Source organism: Rattus norvegicus, chromosome 8 (genome assembly GCF_021556685.1).
Source record: "Rattus norvegicus strain SHRSP/BbbUtx chromosome 8, alternate assembly SHRSP_T2T, whole genome shotgun sequence".
Taxonomy (NCBI): Eukaryota; Metazoa; Chordata; class Mammalia; order Rodentia; family Muridae; genus Rattus; species Rattus norvegicus.
In genome coordinates this window covers 76,458,110-76,469,531 of record NC_141541.1, presented here as the reverse complement: position 1 = coordinate 76,469,531, position 11,422 = coordinate 76,458,110, and the positions used below count along the sequence as shown (strand labels likewise).

Here is an 11,422-nt window from a genome sequence, read left to right as displayed (position 1 = left end):
TTGTCCTCCTTCCTGATTACAGATGAGAAAACTGAGCTATAAAGAGAAGGAATCACTTGCCTAGATCCTATAGCCAAGAAGTGGAAAAGGCAAGAACAGAGGGGGACAGACAAGATCCCAAGGTCACACTGCCTGTCAGGGAACAAAGGAACCATTCAAATGCTTTCAAGAAAACTTTCCCCAAACTACCTAACAGGCACTCCCTCTGGCAATTACCTCAAAGCCTTTTCTTCCGCACTGGACTTAGCCTATGTAGCACACTGTCCTTGGACACGCTGTTTTAGCATTTCCGAAATACATACTAAATCCAAGAAACAAAGCTTTTAAGGTAGAATTGTGCTGGACTGTTTGCACTAGATCCATTGGGGAATTGCTAACCTAGTTTACAGGTGGTCCAGGGTTCGGTCTCTAGCACTGTATAAACTTGTGATCCTGTTAGACGCCTGTAATCCCCATATTCCAGCAATGCAAATGGAGATGAGCAGTTCTTTTAGAAGATTTTTCCCAACACACACATTGGATGACACAACTGCCTTTGTCTGCAGCTCCAAAAGATTCAATCCCATCTTCTAGTCTCCTCAGTCACCTGTACTCATGTACATACACACACACACACACACACACACACACACACACACACACACACACACACACCTACATAATTACTTTTTTTAATTAAGAAAAAGAAGAATCACAAGATCATCTTCAGCTACATAGTGAGTTTGAAGCCAGCCTGGGCTACCTAAGACTCTGTGTCAGACATAATGGAAGACAAGACTTGCTGCTGACTCTGTCCACCACACTGGCAAAGCACAGATTCAGGACAGCTCATGACTCAGCTATTTGACAAATGAAGCGTTACTTTCAAAAGTTGTCAACTGAAAAAGGGAGAACTCTGAACGATTAGACACCAGGTCACACTCAGACCCAAGTGAGCTGTGGGAAATATCAGTCCAGCTGAAAAAGTTGAGACCCAAGGGCAGTGGCTATCCCTTGGTGTCATGGCAAATAGTGCTTGACAGAAGTTGACTGGCTCTGATCTCCTGATTCTGCCTCACCTGGACTGGCTTTTGCTGCCCTTTGCTCTTCGCCAGCCAGACCTCCTTAAAACATCCGAACCACAAGGCACCTAAAGCCACAGGCAGCCTGTGAGGAATGCCCTGCCTATTGTTCCTGTTCTGTAAGTAAAATTCTTTATTCCAACCACAGTGAAACAAATCTTTTGCCTTCAACCAAGGCATCAATAATGATAAACACGGTATTTCCTGCAAGGAAAAACAAATCCTCATTTCCCACATCCACAGTGGCTCAGTTTTACTCTGTATTCTTGGATGTCACTCTCCCACACTCCGTTGAACCAGGAGGTCTGATCTTTCCTGACCAACCAACAGTGCCTCTTAATCAAGGACATTACAAATGGTTCTTTTGGCTCTGCACAGAACGCAGCAGTTTTTTGAACCGTAAGACATATGCACAGAGATGTGAAATCTTTGAACCAAGGGAAACATGAGCGCACAAGCGACCTTCTCTCTCAGTCTGCACCAAATAAAGAGGGCAGGCATTTGGGAGACTTGAGCTGTGCCTTTCATTAGGATGCTGCCTGCCAGCATTCTCCCTAAAAATAGTCGTCAGGCCAGTAGAGACCATGCTCTGGAAGACTGTTCTGTACGAGATCCTTTTTAGCTGCTTAAGTCACAGGAATTTTAACTAAATTAGAACGTTCACCACTTTGCTCCTTGTGAACATGGTACTTTTAAAGCCAGAGCTCCTGAAACAGGGCTTGGAAAAGAAATGGGAAAATGTCACCTTCGAGTCTGGGAATAAAGATGTTGGCACTTGGGGAGGTGGAGAACGGATGGAAGCTGTTGCTTACGGGTGCCTGCGTAGTCCATTTTTTCACAGAGCTGTCTCCTTCAGGCACACTTTTTGCTTCACCTTATCAGCTCTGGGCGTGGAATAGTCAAGAGGCATCCAATGGGTCAGATCCAGGTTCTGAAGTGTTTCCATTTCACCACATATAAGACACTAATGATTCTGGAACACACAGTAAGGATGCCAAGTAAATAAACAATTCAGATCTACTCAGTAAGATCCAAAAAAGAGTTCCCCAGCATTCATTCCAAATTCCTCTTATTCTTTGGGCTTCTTCTCCGAGCCTTCCATGGAGTTCTTAATTTCCATGCATTTCGCATCAGCTGTTGAGATGCTTTAAATATCAATTCTGTTTGCATATTTTAGTATGCTTTCTTATTTATGTTATATGTTTAGGGTACTTTCAGTCATATTATCTCACCATGGCTTCCCATACAAAACAGAATGGCTGGTGTGTGCAGGAGCCCTCATGGGCAGACTGTGGGAGGGTCTCTAGTGATAGTATTCACAGTTTCACACTGCTTTTATCGTCGTGACCATGTCTTCCTCAAAGGACATCATCGTAGGGGTGGTGTGATTACTGAGCAGTCAAAGTAATTGCTTTGCAAATACAAGGACCTGAGTTCAATCCCCAGAACCTACATAAAATTACCACATGTGGCAATATGTGTGTTTGTAATCCCAGCATCAGAGAGGTGGAGGCAGGAGGATACCTGGGACTTACTGACCAGCCAGTCTAGCCAAATTGGTGGGATCCAGGTTTAGAACCTATCTCAAAGGAGGTAGACTGGATTCCTAAAGACGATACCTGAGGCTGTCCTCAGGCCTACAGAGGTAGATACAATACATGTGTGTGCATACAAACAACATACATGCACACATATACACAAAACTGCATTTTTACCAATAAAAACAATTTTGAGACCCAGGAATGGTAGCACTTGGCTATAACTCTAGAGCTAAGGCAGGAGGATGACCAGTTTGAGGCCATCCGGGGCTGAGTTCAATTCCTGCCTAAGCTACAAAGTGGAACGCTGTCTCTACTATTGCTACTAATTATGACAATAACTATGGCTGTGGCACATGCCTATTTTCCCAGAACCCAAGAGGTGGATCCTGTTGGAGCAGATATTCAAAGTTATTCTTGGTGTTACAGTGAGTTCAAGGCCACCCTAGGCTACCTGAGACCCTGTCTAAAAAGAAAAAGAAAATCTTTTACAAATTCTTACTTGTACAAGGTTTATTTATTATTATTATTATTATTATTATTATTATTATTATTAAAGACTCTCCTATCATCCTTTGCATGTGAGAATGTAAGATGGCTGTCAACTCCAAGTGGAGACATCTTTAACAGTAGGCCATCTCTTGTCTGAGGCAAACATATGAATGGGGGAGGATTTGGGGAGATTGCCACTCTCCTTGAAACATTCTGAGGGCAACCAAGGACAGGAGGGTATGACCAATCAAACATTCCCAAGTCTGGAATTACTCATAGACTTCTCCAGGCCATACTCAGTTTCCAAATACCAGTTGCTCTGAGAGTTAGCCCAGGCCAGTCCATTAATGGTAGCCTGAGATGAATGGGGACTTGGGCTTCTGTTGTTTGTGGATTACTTGTGTGGGGGTTAGAAAACACCGGATTCTAACAGAGTGTAAAATAAACATCTCCCCAGAACCTGAAAAGGATCCAAGAGCATTTTCAAAGTCTCAGAATTAAAATACACCAAACTTGACATTGATTCAATAGAGAATAAGGAGAAAAAAAGTCTTCATTGCACTCTTAAAGCAAATACTGTTTTGTTATTTCCAAGGAGTGTGGATATAAAACGGAAAATCTAAATGAGTGTAGCCACAGCAACAATTTTAGGAAACATCCTAGAAGCCTATTATGATGTAGCCAAGAATATTAAAGAGTAATTTCATTTCCAAACACTAAATACACACACACACACACACACACACACACACACACACTTCTCTGAGGTCTTTTGAGTAGAGAAAGCAGTAAGATAATGAGACATGGTCCATCTGATCTCAAAGACACATCATGGCTGAAGGAATGGTAAGACAGTGAGGACAGGACAGTGAGCCCTGAACAGCGGAGATCTTTAGATGAGACCAAGTAAAACTACAAAGTATAAGAGGGGATGTCTGTTTCTACTTCAATAACACTTTCAAGGGTTGTTCTTGACCCAGGGCCGTACTACGTATCTCAGACTAATCTCAAACTCATGAACATCGTCCTCAGCCATAAGAGCTGAAATCACCTACAACCCCACCACTCTGTCTGCCCCTGTCTCTCTCATCATTGTGCTCAGACTGCCTTAATCCCAGCATCTTCCTACTCAGTCACTAGGGAGCCCAACAGTTTGGTTAAGTCTGCACAGCCATGTTCTGTGGCAGATGGACTCTCAGTCCCTTTCCATAACCCATGACTTTAGAAAGGCTAATTTTCAGGAGCCTTTTACTTCCTTAAAATCCTTTGCTGTTGTTAAGAGAAAGATCTCCAGGATGAGGACATTGCACCATTGTGTAGGGTGCTTATCCTGCATACACAAGGTCCTGGGTTCAATTTCCAGCACTTCATAAACATGGCACAGTGTTATAAGTCTGCATGGCTAGCCCTGGGAAGTGGAGGTACGAAATCAGAAGTTTAAGGTCACCCTTAGCTACATGATGAATTTAAGGTCAGCCTCAGATACATGAGTCCTACATACTGGGGACAAGGAGAGTCTGTTAGCAATTGCATAGATGATGACAAATTATAGGAATCCGAATAGTCACAAAATTAACCATTTGATGTAGAAACTATAAAATGATAGACTCCTTATGGAAGCTTTACCCACAGAAGTGAAATCTTAAAACAAAGCATCCCATCACTATTTCTAAGACAACACATCATCAATCAATGGCCCTGAGACGTGAATCAAGATGTTTAGTGATGATAAAAAAAGTAAAATACAACAGACTGGCCATTCCTAGGCTGACATGTCAATCAACACACCTCATAAAGAAACACAGGCAAGGAAGAAATCAATATTTCCAAATAGAAAGAAAACAAACTTCCAATACTAAATCTGCAGAGAGAATTCCACTTGCCTTTTCTAAATTCTTCCTCAAAGGAGTTTTTCAAATTATCATGCTAAATTCAGAATTCAAGTTTAAATGCCAGCTTATGCTTTCTTAGGAAAATTTCTTTCCATAGTAGTATTAGTTATATGCATATATATTTCACAATCCCAGCCCTTGCTATTTCAGTTGCTCACATATGATTTTGGCTTTTTTAAGGAGTGCAAGGAGGAATAGCAGTTGTATTTAGCTAACCCAACATTCAATAATAAATCAATGCCAATCAAATATGCATACGTGAAACTCTTGCTTATAACTACAGGGCTGCACATGAGGCCAGACTAGCCTTACGTTGTACATGAGAGGAAAGTGGCGTCTACCATCAGCTTGATCCAGCGAGTGAGTGTCATCCCTGCTGGGGACTCAGCACAACATTGCCCTCCTTAGAGAAGGAAGTGTAGACTGAGAGCACCAGCACCCAGCTTTCTCTTCAAGCTGGGGGTTCAGGATCACAAGGGGAGGAAGAGATGACCAAGAAGTATGAAGTCCTGAGCTGAAGGTGTCAGCTGTGATCCGGGACCAATGATTCGTGTTGATTTTCGAGACAGGATTTTGAAGTGTGCTGATCTAAGAGACAGTTGATTTTTGAGATCACAGAGGAGGGAGGTGAGCTAGAGAGGAAAGAAGCCCCAGAAATCCATGTAGCAATTCCTTTAATTCCTACACAGAACACTAATGTATATATCCCAGGCTGTTCATGCAGCCGAGCCTGTCCTGGAAATATAATCTAAATGAAGATTATAAGAATCAGCCAGTGGAAAGGGGGGAATATAAGCAGTTTGGAGACCCTGCAGAATACTCCCGGTCATTTGACTAGAATTCTAGACCAGAGCAACTAATGTTTCTCTAACCAACATTTACTAATAAGGATCACAAGTATTAACCAGAGATGCACTGCTGAGTGTCTCTAGAGAGAGACGGTGAACTCCAATCACTCAATGTCCCTTACACGATCTAAATGATTCGCCTCACAAAGAGTTGAGAAGAGACCACTGATACCAGAGGGAGAAAAAAATATCAGATCCAAAGAGGCCAGAGAAGTTAGAATTAGCAGACAACATTAAAAAACAGCTACTGTGGTAAGACGCTCTTCAGAAGGTAGACACAATGAATATGCATAAGAGGACCTTAATAAGCGAGTGAAAGGTGGGTTTTTTCTTTCAATCCTAGTCATGATAGAACTGAAAGTTCTAGTAACTGAAAGGACAGATTTCACCAAGTAAATTACAAATGTACTAGGAAGTGGCCTTGGAGCCAAAGTAACAGGAAAGAGCATGTCTGAGACAGAGAGAGAGAGAATGACCCAGGCTCCAGTGACATGGAGGAAACACCAAGCTACCCTTCCTGCGGCCGGGACCTGAAAGCAGAGGACAAAGGAGGAAAGGAGGAAAACGTTTGAAGGAGTAACTTTTGCCGCCATACCTTTCCTCAGCTAAATAACTTGTCATTGGTTGAGGTTGTAAATCAATGTAGGAGGAGTCCATGAAACTCCAGGAGCCACGGGAACCACATACGTGTACGTCACAGCCAATTGGTCAAAAATAAAGATAAAGCGACCATTGCAAACCAGAGGAAAGCACACATGACCAGGGAGGAGCAGGAGAAATGGCTGGCAACTTCCCACCACAGAAGACAACAGAATGCTGCCTTTAAAACACCGAAACCACCTTTCAACAGAGGGTTAAACTGACACACAAGGCCATGCGTCCAGAGAGTGCCACTCCCTATGGACTTATGCATTCAAAAGGTCCTAATACATCAATTAGCAATTGAGTCTCATGGAGGCAACCCTTTCAAAGAGCTTCCCTCTTCCCAGGTGAGTCAAGTTAACAATTAACACTAACTATGACACATACAGATGCATTGGCATAGACAGATACCACACATATGTGGGGAAAAAAGACAAAAGCATTGCCTCAAGTAAGACCTGATCTAAGGTAGGCTTACGGACAACAAAGCTCACAAACAGGGAGCAAAGATCAAAGGAGACATCTTGTGATGATAAACCTGTCAATTTGGGGGTAAGACCTAACTGTCCCAATTATGCATAGATCCAACAGAACTTCAAGATTTGTGAGGCATGAGCTGAGGAGATAGATGACACCAAAGTCCCAGGGACGGAACCAGCAGAACAAATAGACAAAAGCCAGTCACAGCAGAGTCTGCGAAGGCCACGTAAGTTAATCTAATTGATATTTCCAGAAGGTTGTTCCCACTCAAGAGCAGAGTGGACTTTCCTCAGGGATTGGTCGACACAATGTTTACTGAACCAACCTGACCAAGCTAGGAAACAGAGCTCTGAGAATATTGGAATCCGAGGACAGCCACCAGCCACCACAGGCCCACATAAAAGAGAAAAAGAAGACGGATGAAAAAGCCCAAAATATTTGGACTTCAAGCACTATTAGAAGCCAAGGAGGCGATCTTCAGGAAAGTGAGGAAACACTCAGAACCGAACGGTAAGAAAGTTGCATCAGGTGAAAACGTGTGGGATCCAGGGGAGCTGGCGCAGGGGACAGAGTTTATAGCTTTAACTGCTTCTGTCTGCAGAGGGAGACACCATAAAAGCAATGATCTGGATTTCCTCCCTAAGAAGCTGAAATAAGAAACTTGGATACAATGTAAGTAAAATGTCGAATAGAGAGAACTTAATTCCGTAGAAAGGAAATTAGGAAAGATGAAACAAATGTAAGCAAATAGTTCTCCGATTTAATGCCACAACCTCTCTGGCTACATTTATCAAAACTAAAAGAAGAGCAGGAGTTGATGGTATGGGTCTGTGTTCTAGCTACTCAGGGACCTGAGGCTGAATCACAAGTTCAAGGTCAGCCTGAACAATTCTCTTGGTTTGTTTCTATTGTGGTAAAAAGACCATGAGCAAAAGCAAGTTGGAGAGGAAAGGGTTTATTTCAGCTTATAGAGGTAATCCATTATGAAGAGAGGTCAGGACAGCAACTCAAGGCAGGAACTAATACAGACGTCATGGAGGAACAGCACTAAGTGGATTGTTCCCCATGGCTTCCTCAGCCTGATATCTTATAGCAGCCAGGACCACCTGCCCATGGATAGCACCAACCACAGTGAGCTAGGCCTTCCTACGTCCATCCTTAATTAAGACAATACCCCAAACACTTGCTGACAAGCCAATTTTTTGTGAGCATTTTCTCAATTAAGATTTCCTCTTCCCAGAAATGTCTAGGTTTGTATCGGGTTGACAAAAACCAATGAGCACGGATATAGCTAGGGGTACAGGTAAGTGGTGAAGCACTTGTCTAGCATGCACAAGTACCTAGGTTCAATACCCAGCACTGCAAAAAGTAAAAACTATAGATAAATAAATCATAAAGTATATATATATATATGCGTTAGCATATCTATAATATAAGGGCATCACTAGAGGTAACATCATAAAATATTGCAAGGATATATTACAAAAAACTATACCAACAAAAAGTAACAAGTGGCTGGGGTGTGTGTGGAAGGCTCCCAGGGACTGTCGTGGTGTCAGACGCACAGAGTAGAGGTCTGTGTCCAAGGCTCAGTGTTCTCTGAGACCAGGAGCTACAAAGGCTTTGTCCAAGGATCCTAAACTACTTTGCAGTCTACATACTTTGACACCAGTTCCCAGCCCACCTGTGATTATGGATATGAAACTTGGAACTCTGGGACAAATAGAGGCTACAAGAACTATGGCTTAGATAACATCAAGATGGCCAGGATAACATCACCAACTATGGGTACGGTATGGCCACTTCACACTCTTGGGAAATGGCTGGCTCTGACACAAATGCAAACCCTAAGTGCCTCAGGTAGTGCCAGCACCGATTTGGTTTTATCCAGATTTAACCAGCATGTAGATATGATAACACACTTGGAGACAGACATGATACAAGGAGGTGTGTACAGCTCAGAAGGTGGAGAAAGATACGACTCCTGTGAGGCCTGTGCCTCAAGGACCATCCTGAACAAATGAGACCTCTACCGGTCGAGCTATGACTATGGCAAACTTGACCCTGAGATGGAAATGCCTATTAGGGTCAATATGATGCCTACCATGACCAGCTTCGAAGGCACAGAAGAGATACATTTGGTCCAAGGGCTCAGGGCTGGGCCTGGGATGGCCAGAGTGGATAGTCAATGGCCTCAGGCTATAGGCACATGTGGGAAGACCCCATGGGAGCCTGGGGCCAGTGCATGTCTGGCGCCTCCTGGCTGCCCTCCCTCTTTTCCCAGAACATCGTAGAGTATGGCATGCGTGGTAGGGGTGCCTTTTCTGGTGGCTCCCGATTTGGCTTCAGATTTGGCAATGGCATGAAGCAGATGAGGCAGACCTGGAAGACCTGGACCACAGCCGACTTCCGGACCACAAAGAGGAAGAAAAGTAGGGTGACAGTCCTGATGAGTCAGACAGCAAAGCCACAAGAACAAAGTGCTCAGACAACCGTGATTCCGACAATGACGAAGGACCTGAGGGGAAAGCTGCAGAGGTACGGAAAGCGCTGAGGCTATGGGGAAAGGCTCCAGAGCAGGAGAGGATGAGGAGGGAAAAGAGGATGGGAGAGAAGAAGGCAAAGAAGATTCAGAGAAAAGGGCCCTGACCGCCCAGGATGAGAGCAGCCAGGCCAAGCGCAAGTTGCACAAAAGCAAGAAGAGCCAAGACAAACAGAAAAAGTGGCAGCGAGACTGAAAGGTGGAAAGGATCCAGTTTGTGTGTTCTCCCTGCAAATATCGGACCTTCTATGAGGATGAGATGTGTAGCCACCTTGACGGCAAGTTCCACAAGGAACACCTCAGATACATAGGTACCAAGCTTTCCAAGCAGACCGCCGACTTCCTGCAGGAATATGTCACCAACAAGACCAAGAAGACAGAGGAGCTCCAAAAAACTGTAGAGGACCTTGATGGTCTGATCCAACAAAGCTACAGAGACCAACCTCTGACCCAAGAAATTGCTATGGAGCATTTTGTGAAGAAGGTGGAGGAGGCCTATTGTGCGGCCTGTGACCTTTTCATCCCCATGCAGTTTGGAATCATCCAAAAGCGTCTCAAGACTATGGACGACAACCAAAACCTCAGGGGCGAGAATCCTTTCCCTGACAACCCGGAAGAGGAAAAGAAACAAGATGAGGTGGAGGCTGGCACTCTGGGTAAACGGGCACCAAGGGAAGCAACAGGACTCACAGAGGCCATGCCTGCACAGTCCCCCGTTCTCCTGGAGCCCACCGCAGGGACTGTAACATCAACACCTCCGCCACCACCAGGGGACGAGGAGAGCCCAGTACCCTTGCTAGGCGTTGCAGTGCCAGATCCGCGGGATCCCAGGCCTCGACATGGAAGAGGATGAGGAGAGCGGAGGGGGTCCATAGCCCTTACCAGGCAGGGCTCAGGTAGCCGTGGCTGGAAGCCCAGAGTAATAAAGTGCTTTCCCAACTGAAGGGGGAAAAGGTTAGTTAAGATGCATAAATTTGTTGAAAGATGTCATTATCATAGCTGACACAAAAAGATGGAGACAAACTTGAACAGCCACCCCTAGCAGAAGAAATTAAATTAACAATCAGAACTGCTTAACAGGGGAGATTTTAGTGCCAGATGACTTTTCAGGTTAATTTTGTCAAAAATCAAAAGAATACCAATCATATGCAAATTGTTTCCACAAATAGAGTTCTCACAATTTTCAAATTATTCAATGAGTTTACAGAATCTGACTGTCCAAACATGAGTTTTATAGGAAAATCAAATCCAAGCATATCTTGTAAAGAAAATTAAATCTTTACAAAAAAATTGTTTTGAAGTATTCAAATTTAGAGGCTGGAGATTTGGATCAGAGGTTAAGATTTCTGCTCTTGCAAAGGACAGGAGTTTGATTCCCAATGGTCAGCCATATCATGTAGCTCACTGTTGCCAGCAGATCCAGCGCCCTCTTCTGTCCTCCCAGAGCAGTGCACTTATATAATGCACATAGACACAGACAGAGACACAGACACACAGACACACACACACACACACACACACACACACACACACACAACAATGATGACGACGACGATGACGACGATGAAAATCTTTGAAAAGGGAATCAAAGCCAGAATTATTGAGAAGATTAATATTTCATGACAACGAGGGTTGATTTCATATAAGGAATACAAGGGGAGTTTGGAAGATGAAAAGAAAAGCACAATAAACAGATCTCATCGTTTGTGGTTATTCTCAGCAATTCTGTGTTATACAACCCAGGATTTCATAGATTTCCCTGCAAAGACATCCTTTTCTTAGATTTGCTCCTAAGTATCTCACTGTGTCTGCTGCTGCTGCTGCAAATGATACTAGTTTTAAATGTTTTCATTTTCCATTGAGGACTACTATTTAAAAACACAGGGCCACATATATTGACCTGATAACTGCCAATCCCCCACAATTC

General features: G+C 43.7%; 1 pseudogene; it reads left to right on the top strand.

Moving 5' to 3' along the window:
* The first annotated feature begins 1,744 nt into the window (after window positions 1-1,744).
* Akap8-ps1 (A-kinase anchoring protein 8, pseudogene 1) lies at window positions 1,745-10,370 on the top strand (annotated as a pseudogene).
* Window positions 10,371-11,422: the final 1,052 nt, after the last annotated feature.